Source organism: Eleutherodactylus coqui, unplaced genomic scaffold (genome assembly GCF_035609145.1).
Source record: "Eleutherodactylus coqui strain aEleCoq1 unplaced genomic scaffold, aEleCoq1.hap1 HAP1_SCAFFOLD_41, whole genome shotgun sequence".
NCBI classification, from domain to species: Eukaryota; Metazoa; Chordata; class Amphibia; order Anura; family Eleutherodactylidae; genus Eleutherodactylus; species Eleutherodactylus coqui.
In genome coordinates this window covers 550,785-561,376 of record NW_027101902.1, presented here as the reverse complement: position 1 = coordinate 561,376, position 10,592 = coordinate 550,785, and positions in this window count along the sequence as shown.

The following is a 10,592-nucleotide window of genomic DNA, read 5'->3' as shown; positions in this document are numbered from 1 at the left end:
GAGAGATGGCGCTGATTTTGTACCTCCTTAACCCCTTATTGACCGCCCTATAGTGTTTTTAATCCCCACAGCCATAAAAACATGCTCATGCTGAGGATTACAGCCCTGGGGGCTGTGGACATGACAGCTCCTTGTTGTCAGCTGCCCGAGTGACCCCCAGTCACGCTATTGCCGTTATCCAAGTAAACAGTTAAAAACTTTAAAATTTCATCTTTCCTCATATCCGTGAGTGGAGATGAAATTACATACCTAAAGCCCCCGGATTTATCCGCGGACCTTACCCCAGATTGCCGGGGTAATTTAAAATCTCCCTGTTGCTGGCTAGCAAACGTAGCTGAAAGCCTGGAGATTTCACGATGGGCACCGGTCCCGGCGCTCTCCCCGACACCCGGTTTGAATTTGGCGCCAAAAACCTCATGGCGCGTCTTGCTCCTTGCGGCCTCTCGCCGCCGCGACTGCTCTTATGACCGCCTCTCTTTGCAGTGGGACTCGGGCTGAGTCGCGCCGGGGGGGGGGGGGGTGTTTCTTCGCTTCGGGCGGCCTCGCCCGGCATCCCCCTGTTGTGCTGCTCCCTCTCCGGATACCGGCTCCCTTGCTGCTGGCTCGAGTGGCCCCCCCGACTCCGATCCCGACCTGCAGCTGGCGATTAACTCCTCCAGCCACTCGGCGCCATTCCACTGGATTGCTTCTTGAATCTGTAGCCGCAAATCTTCCATCCTCAGTCTTGGGTCTTCTTGCTTCCACGGACCACTCTGGCACACTCTCCCTCTTCTTGCTTGCCCGGAGCAGGTGAGTTTAATTCAGGCGCGGGTCTCCTGCGGATCCGGACGGCTTCCATAGGCCTCAATAGAAGCCTGCGGGAGCCGTCCCCGTGGGAGTCCCACGCCTGAATGTATCATGTCCGGATTTTTTTCTGCACATGGGACCCGCGCCTGCAGGAAAAATGACATCCGCAGATATTTTACTACCTGCGGGTGTCTAATGCATCCCTATGGGGCGTGGATCCGCGTGCAGGAAAAACGATGCGGATTCAAAATCCGAATTTGCCCGTGGACATGGGGCCTAAGGCGGATTTTAACTCTTCTCCTGCCCGCGGATCCGCATCCCATAGGGATGCATTGATCACCCGCGGGTAGATAAATACCCGCGGATGGTCAATAAAAGTGATTTTTTTAAAAATTGAGCATGAAAAAATCTGGACCATGCTCCATTTTCGTGCGGGAGACCAAAATCGGAATTTACTCACCTGCTCCGGATCTTCCCTTCGCCGCGGCTGGCTGTATAACATATCCAGTCGTGTGAGACCGGCCTTCGGTAGATCGCTACCTTTTTATCACGTGACCAGGGACAGCTCAACGAGACCACCGATCACTGCTCCAGGCTCTTGGTGACCTTTGTTAGCTGGCTTCTTGCTTTTTTAGACGCGCTTGCGCTGTGCGGTCTTCTGCCTGGTGAATGGGGCCGCTCGTGCCGGAGAGCTGCTCACCGCGTCGTCATCGTAGCTCCGCCCCGTCACGTGTGCCGATTCCAGCCAGAAATCTTAGGCTTAGTTTTGTCCCAATATACGGCCGTGACAATCACCAGCGATCCTTTTTTTTAGAGGATTAAATCGCATCGCTGCCGCGCACATTAAAAACCGCATGTTTTTGTTTAACGTGCAAGTCGGTAGGACTTTCCAATGTTAACATTGCAGCGCATATTTTTCGCCTTGTGATGCGCTAAAACGCAGCCTCCATAGGATTACATGGGAGATTTTAAAAAACGCACTGCGCAGAAGGACACAGCAGGCTGTGATTTTCTCTCTCAACATCACATCAGTGAAAACCTTGCTGAAGGGAAGGGAACCGTCGGGAATCATTGGCTGCGAAATCTGCTTTTTTTTTCAATAACCAACGCATCGGTTAAAAATGGCGCGATTTTACCCGCCGGTTTGAAACCACCCTAGAGAAAAATAGGGCAAAAAGATGGAGAACTGGGAGGTGACCCGCTAATCTCTATGGTGCTGTAAGTTTAGGTAAATCCAATAGGTGGTGCAGCACGTTTCTGTAAAACCAACAGAGGGCGCTGCAATGTTACTGTAGAAACCAATGGAAAGCATGGCAGGTAGCTATACATAAACTATACAAAATCTGATTGGTTGCTGCTGCCGCCGCCATTTTTTTAAAAGGTACGCTCAGTTCTTTCATAGAGAACAAGAAGGTAGGTACTTACAATTCAGGTAGGTAGGTTCAGTTTGGGCCTGGGAGCCTTACTCAGTTTGTAGTTGCTCTCCCTAAGGAGGATTCATGCCAGCTCCCTCATTTGCATATTACCCAGAAGAGCGTGCATGGCCAGGTGCGTTTCCTTACTCAGTTTGCAGTTGCTCTCCCTAAGGAGGATTCGTGCCAGCTCCCTCATTTGCATATTACCCAGAGTAGCGTGCATGGCCAGGTGCGTCTCCTTACTCAGTTTGTAGTTGCTCTCCCTAAGGAGGATTCATGCCAGCTCCCTCATTTGCATATTACCCAGAGGAGCGTGCATGGCCATGTGCATCCCCTTACTCAGTTTGCAGTTGCTCTCCCTAAGGAGGATTCGTGCCAGCTCGCTCATTTGCATATTACCCAGAGTAGCGTGCATGGCCAGGTGCGTCTCCTTACTCTGTTTGTAGTTGCTCTCCCTAAGGAGGATTCATGTTAGCTCCCTTATTTGCATATTACCCAGAGGAGCGTGCATGGCCAGGTGCGGCTCCTTACTCAGTTTGTAGTTGCTCTTCCTGAGGAGGATTCATGCCAGCTCCCTCATTTGCATATTACCCAGAGGAGCGTGCATGGCCAGGTGCGTCTACTTACTCAGTTTGTAGTTGCGCTCCCTAAGGAGGATTCATGCCAGCTTTCTCATTTGCATATTACCCAGAGGAGCATGCATGGCCAGGTGCGTTTCCTTACTCAGTTTGTAGTTGCTCTCCCTTAGGAGGATTCATGCCAGCTCCCTCATTTGCATATTACCCAGAGGAGCATGCATGGCCAGGTGCGTTTCCTTACTCAGTTTGTAGTTGCTCTCCCTAAGGAGGATTCATGCCAGCTCCCTCATTTACATATTACCCAGAGGAGCTATCTGCGGGCACCGACAGCATGAAGCTGTCACGTCCAGACACAAGTTTTTACGTCCTCAGGGATTAAGGCCCACTTGGGCAGGATGTAAAAACACTATGTGCTGGTCATTATGGGGTTAAGAATTAAATTATGCAAACTGAATAATACGAAATGTAACGATTGGCCAATTTTGCATCTTTCAAATAATGTGGAATATGATTTAGACCCGTTACCACTGAAAAACAAGGCGAGGTTCATCCATAGACTCATCACAACAGTTTTTTTGTTTTATTATATACTTTATTATTATGATTTGCATTTGATCCGAGGACCTTACCCCGGCGATCAGCGAGAGGAGATAAAACATCTTCTCGGAGGCTTCCGCATTTTAATCCAGATGCGGTTATCCTCCATGGACCTTTCCGGCCTCTGCGCATGTGCCCGCCGGCAAAATGCCGGACACATTCGCAGGAGCCCAGGAAATTTTAAACCTCCCTGCTGTTGGCGACCAACGGTCGCGGAGTGCTTGGAGCAGTGATTGGTGGCCTTGATGAGCGGTCCCTAGTCACGTGATAAAAAAGTAGGGATCTAACATTGGGCCTGTCTCACACGGCCGGATAGGAATTACGGGTTCTGCATGCGCTTGATCAGCGGTAATCCATGGATCAATCACAATTCCCCCCAATTAGCGAGTCGGAATTACCTAATCCACTCGCAGAAAACAGAACACAGCATGTTATATTTTACCGTGGATATCCACGACCTCGAGCCCATTGTGCTCTATAGTCGCGGATATACCCGCAGCCCATACGCAACTGTATTGTGCATGGGCTGCGGGTACCCGAGTCATATCTAAGTGATGGTGCGGGAAATACAAACAAAAACCGGTGTACTGCACATAAACAGGCGGTCATGCGCAGTACACAGTTTTTTGTTTGCCAAATCCGCAGCTACGGTTGTGGATCGGCTGCGGTGAGCTGCTGTCCAAATCCGCAGCTACGGTTGTGGATCGGCTGCAGTGATCTGCTGTCCAATTCCGCAGCTATGGTTGTGGATCGGCTGCAGTGATCTGCTGTCCAAATCCGCAGCTATGGTTGTGGTTTACACGGAGAGAGACGACAAGGAGCCGTTCGTGTTTAGCCCGTGTAAAGGACGCCATCAGCCAACAAATGAGCCCCCCACCCATCCTTCCCCTCTGAAGGTAATATGGAGCTCACTAGTTCCACAAGACTAGATTGGAGCGGCTCCTCTCTTCAGTAGCTCCACTCTAGCCACTTCACTGATCTGCTGGCTAGAATGTATTGGCTGGTGGTAGGATCTCCCAGCAGCCAGTGCGCTGTGCGCTATTTGTGGAGACGCGGTCACCTGAGATTTGTGCGCTACGTGTGGAGACGCGGCCACCTGAGATTTGTGCGCTAATTGTGGAGACGCGGCCGCCTGAGATTTGTGCACTGTGCGCTACGTGTGGAGACGCCACCTGAGATTAGTGCGCTGTGCGCTACATGTGGTGAGTACCCACCTGAGATTTGTGCGCTGTGCGCTACGTGTGGAGACGCGGCCACCTGAGATTCGTGCGCTACGTGTGGAGACGCGGCCACCTGAGATTCGTGCGCTACGTGTGGAGACGCGGCCACCCGAGATTCGTGCGCTACGTGTGGTGAGTATGTCACTTGAGATTTGCACCACGCCACCTGACTTTTTTTTGCAGATTCGTGCGCTACGTGTGGAGACGCGGCCACCCGAGATTCGTGCGCTACGTGTGGTGAGTACGTCACCTGAGATTTGCGCGACGCCACCTGACTGTTTTTGCAGATTCGTGCGCTACGTGTGGAGACGTGGCCACCCGAGATTCGTGCGCTACGTGTGGAGACGCGGCCACCTGAGATTCGTGCGCTACGTGTGGAGACGCGGCCACCCGAGATTCGTGCGCTACGTGTGGTGAGTATGTCACTTGAGATTTGCACCACGCCACCTGACTTTTTTTTGCAGATTCGTGCGCTACGTGTGGAGACGCGGCCACCCGAGATTCGTGCGCTACGTGTGGTGAGTACGTCACCTGAGATTTGCGCGACGCCACCTGACTGTTTTTGCAGAATTGTGCGCTACGTGTGGAGACGCGGCCACCCGAGATTTGTGCGCCTTTTTGCAAACTTACGTGTGGAGAGGATCCTGACGTTTGGACACGTTTTGAGAAGAATTTTGCTTCGCTCGGACACCAGCTGACATAACTCGTCGAGGTAAGCTGCTGCATCTGCCAAAATTTTCATTGCGTGCATCTGCTCATATGTGCACATTTTGCGCCTAGTTGCAGGTTTTTGCTTGCATCTGCTCATATGTGCATGTTTGCAGGTTTTCGCTTGCATCTGCTCATATGTGCATGTTTACATGTTTTCACTAGCATCTGCTCATATGTGTATATTTGGCGCATATTTGCAGGTTTTCACTTGCATCTGCTCATATGTTCATATATGTATATATATTACTGTGTGTGTATGTACGTACACGTACGTATGTACATGTATGTACGTATATACGTGTATGTACGTATGTGCGTGCGTGTACGTACGTACGTGCGTGTGTGTACGTACGTGCGTGCGTGTATGTATGTACGTACGTGCATGTGTGCATGTATGTATGTACGTACATACGTGTGTGTATGTACGTACGCGTGTGTACACGTACGTCGAATTTGGACAATAATTTGCTGTGTTAAAACTTCATCTTATAGGCCGGATAACAGATTACATAAAATTTTTGAATTTTTATTTTTTATTTGGCATTTTTGGATACACTAATAGCTTTTATTTATTTTCTAGCAAACGTACAGGTGCCATCACAATACTGTACCAAATTAGCACACAGCTAACAAAGCTTCGGAAAAACATACCAATTGTCCAAATGAGATGTCTGGATCTATTAAAGTTGTGGTGAAGAAAAGCAGGGACAGTATGTAGCTTATAGCGGTTTAGAGATTTATTAGCCACAAAGTACGCAAACCACCAGAATAAAGCAAACTTTTTTCCTTCTTCTTTACAGGTGAGCTGATAAGTTATTTCAAGATTACCACACTGCGTTTGCTCACAATCATTGTTGAAGCAGCAGAGAGACTGACGGTCCTAGATGTTGGCTCAGTAGGACGCTTTCAAGATGGGCATGTTTGCAAATCGAAGTGATTCTTACATTGTTTTTTCTGTGCCTTGTTGTACTTCGTTTAAGTGGTAAAAATGGGCAGTTAGAAGTTGTGTATATTAATTAAAATTAAGAATATTGACAACATTTTGAATAACTTGTAATTTTTTAACATTTGCAAATGTTATATCTCATATGTGCAAGCATACTCTACAAATCTTTGCCAACATATATTTCCATCTGTTCACTTTATTCTAGACGCACATTTGCAAAAACATCCTTTGTTTGGAACCATTTAGGAGACATTCAAGTTGAATCTTACTTTTCCTCATTTTGATAAACCCTTTTTTCTCCACCGAGCCAAGATTGCAAAGGCTCGTGGGTGTCAGAATACATACCCCCTAAAATGACCCTATTTTACAAAGTACACCCCTTAATGTGTTCACTGAGGGGTGTCAGGAGTAATTAGATCCCACATTTTCAGGAATTAATGCAATTTAGATTTTAAAAAAAAGTGTTCGGGTAATGTGCTATTCTAAATTTTTTTCCCCCAAAATCATTTTCATGTGCACTGACACCCCAAAATGGATACCCCTGTTTGTATTGTTTTCAGAAATGTACCCATTGTGGCCCTAATGTTATGTTAGTATGCACAAATGGGACCCAAAATGTAAACAGTACTATGTGGCTTTCTGAACAGACTGTTATGATCGTGTGGGCAGATTTAGCAGACTGCCAACACCATCGTGACCAAAGGACTAGTAGTCTAGTAGTATACATGCACACAGGAAATTCACATGGAATCCATGCCACTGACCCTGTGCTAAAAGGGGGGGGGGGGGGTCGAGAGTGGCCCAACCTAAGCGTAGACATCGCCCAAATAAGAGGGCGGCCCAGCGGTCTTCGGAACTGGGCCATAGCTGATCCTAGGAGCCACAGAACAGGACACACGCATGGCATATAACAGAGACGGAACAGAATACACAGAGATAGAAAACACTGCATACAGAAGCCAAAAATGCAACCACTACTAACAGATAGGCTGATTATAAAGAACAGGTATTACTTGACATTTTAGACAAAACGTGAAGCTAGCGGGTGAACTTCTAAGCTCCTGGTTATACCGCTATTCCCTACACTAACCATGAGTCCAGGAGACCCGGACAACATTCACACAGGAGATGAGGTAACACTAAACTGACAGAACGTAAACGTACAAACGGGCATGAAACTGCAAGACACAGATCACACAGAAAGCTTGCATCTGGGACAGGACAGAGCAGGGGGCACACTGCCAACTGCAAGTGGAGCAGGACATAGCATGGGGCACACCGCCAACTATCAAATATAGTGCCATCTCAATAATATAGGGGAATAGACAGTCAGCTACACAAGGTGAGATAGGAGACTGTGTCAAGTTACATTAACTGACACACAGAGCAGACAAGACGTACAGAGGCCACAGCTGTAAAGGGAATGCATATAACGGAGACGAGGACTACAGGTGTCCAAACCGTCTTCGGGAAGCTGAGAGACACATAACCACTTACAAGTTCTGCGTGGGAAAAAGGCAGATACCTCAAGACAAGGATTCATAACTGCTCAGTCTGAAACCCAGACACAGACTGCCAAGAGCTGGCTTTATATGTATGCACAGAGCCAGGAGATTGGCTTGCAGGAAGTACCACACCCAGGCAGCTCAATCAATTAACCCTCTCAGGGCTGTGCTGCTAGTAAACTGAAGCTTTGAGCAACATATACCAGCAGCAGACGTAACAGACATTTTGCTTGAAGGCCTTTAAAGCCCCATAGCACAGTTGTAGAGCTGTTGAGCAGCCACAAAATTTTAACAATACACCCCTTAATTAGTTTACCTAGGGGTATACTGCCCACTTGGCCTGTAGCAGCAGCCACAATGCATACTTGAGTATAGCCGATCCAAGTGTTAGCCGAGGTACCTAATATTACCCCTTGGCTTATACTCAAGTCAATAATTGACCCCAGGTTTTTGGGGTAAAAGTTGGTACCTTGGCTTATACTCAGGTCGGCTTAGACTGAAGTATATCTGATTACATGCAAAAACTTAATGAAATAAGAGCAATCGTTGCATGCAAAGCATTAACAGCGGGAATCGGTTGTCTCACCCATCCCCGCTGTGACTGCGGGAGGCCAACTGTCATTAGCAACAGTCTTCAGCAGTAGATGGGCTCAGATCTGTAGGATGTAGATGCAAGTCCATTCCAGAAAGCTGCTTTCTAACATATACATACATTCACGTGCTGCGGTGGCAAGGGGTTAAAAGGGTTCCCTGGGACTCCAGTACTGATGATCTATGCGCAGTGAAGTGTTGATCTGCCTCACAGAATCCCTGCCAATCAGCTGATGACGAGTGCGCACCGCTGCCACTTCAGTCTATGCCAGACGAAGCACCGTACATTTCCGGCTGTACACGCCTGCATAGGATTGCATTTCAATACGCAATCCTATGCAGAAGGCCGTGGTTTGTCGACGCGAAATCACGCGCAGAAAACAAACTGCGCCATGCTCTAATTCTGTGCGGGGTTCGCAGAGCCCCGGACATAAACGTCACTCGCTGGCTGCCGGCTCTGCGCATGTGCCGTCTGCTGGCACATGAGTTCCGCACTGCTCTCTGCAGGCGCTCAGGTCGGGTCCCGTTGCGAGCAGCTGGATGCGACACGGCCGTCTGCAGGCGGCCTTAGGCCTCATGTCCACTGGAAAAATACAATCCGCGTAGAATCAGCTTTCTATTGTATAATTTTTGCATGCAGATATCTGCACACATTGCTATCAATGTGATAGCAATGTGGCCGATCCGCGGTAAAATGGAGCATGCCGGGTTTTTTTCTCCCACGCGTGAAAAACGCAATTCTATTAAAATTCCATCCGCGGGTGCAAAAATCAGTTTAATGGACCACGGATGGCCAATGATTCCCTAGGGGCAAATCCGCTGCGGAAACCGCAATTCCATTTTGCTAGTGGACATGAGGCCTTAAGGCTCCTTCCCACAGACGGATCTATTCAACCTAATAGCTCAATGCTTACGGTGCGGAATTTCACAGCGGAATTCCGCACCGTAAAATCACCCCTCCTCACCCACGGCATGCTCTATTTGCCGCGGGTGTACGCGCGGACGGCTTCCATTGCAGTCTGTGGAAGCCGTCCATTCACGCTATCTTCCGCTGTAGCACAGCGGAAGATAGTGTGAAACCGCCTCTACGCCTACCGCGTCACATGCCGCTGCGGTGCGTCACGCGCTCGATTGCCCATGCGCGCTGAGGCGTCATGCGGGACTCCGAAACTGGAGGTAAGTATTGGGGTCTCTTGGGGCCGCCGTGACGGGCTCCGCCCCGGAATTCCATGGCGGAGCCCGTCACAGCCATGTGCAGCCGGCTTTACAGCGTGGGTAATCAGGAGTTAAAAACATAAATAAGGTAAAACAAAAAAACAAATTCAAATCACGTTTTATTATTTATTAAAAATGTGGATTTTACACCAAGTGTCATTCCCAGATAAAACAAAGGCCGCTGTGTTTGGGTATCTTTTCTGTTTACTCAATCGGTGTAAAATATTGCGCAGTTTTTCAGGATCCTCCGTCATAATTCTTTGAAAGAAAAAGCTTATAAAAAAAAAAAAAGGTGAGTCACAGGCAAAAAGCAGTCCATAAAACGAAGGGTTTCAAGATTGCTGAACGTCGAGGGTCTCTTCACTGTCGGACAGCCTTCCCATTCTCAAGGACGTCAGATCTGCAGGAAATGATGAAAAATCAGCAGGTTAACAGTCACATCACACCAGTATTACTGATCTCTAGATCCGCTCCACCCACTTACATTGACCACTACTCCCCCAACCTGGTCAGAACAATCATATATAATAAATATATATACATACGTACACGTACGGCAATGCCTTATCAGTTACAGTAGTGATCATAGGTAATGGCAAGCAGGGACACCTGTTGTCATGGCAACCCATCGGCCCGCCATGATTACAAGGGCCAGACGACATAACATAGGGAGCACGCTCCCTTGGGGAATCCTTTACTTGCTGCCATCTCAAAACTTTGCAGGACAACCTATGGTTTCTCTTGGTATCATTTTGGACTACATGCCACTTTTTCATCGTTTTTTATGATATTTTTTTTGGGGGGGGAATTGAATGACCCAAAAAGTACAATTCTGACATTTTGGCTTTTTTTCTGACAACATAAATGATGCTGATTTTTTGAGAGTTCAAATTGTTATGGACACGAAGATACCAAATAGATTTTAGATGTTCTTATTTCATCACCGGTGCTCAGGAAAGATGTTACAGTATTGGAGGGGGTTCAAAGAAGAGCGACTAAACTAATACAGGGGACTCAGGCTAGCTGTG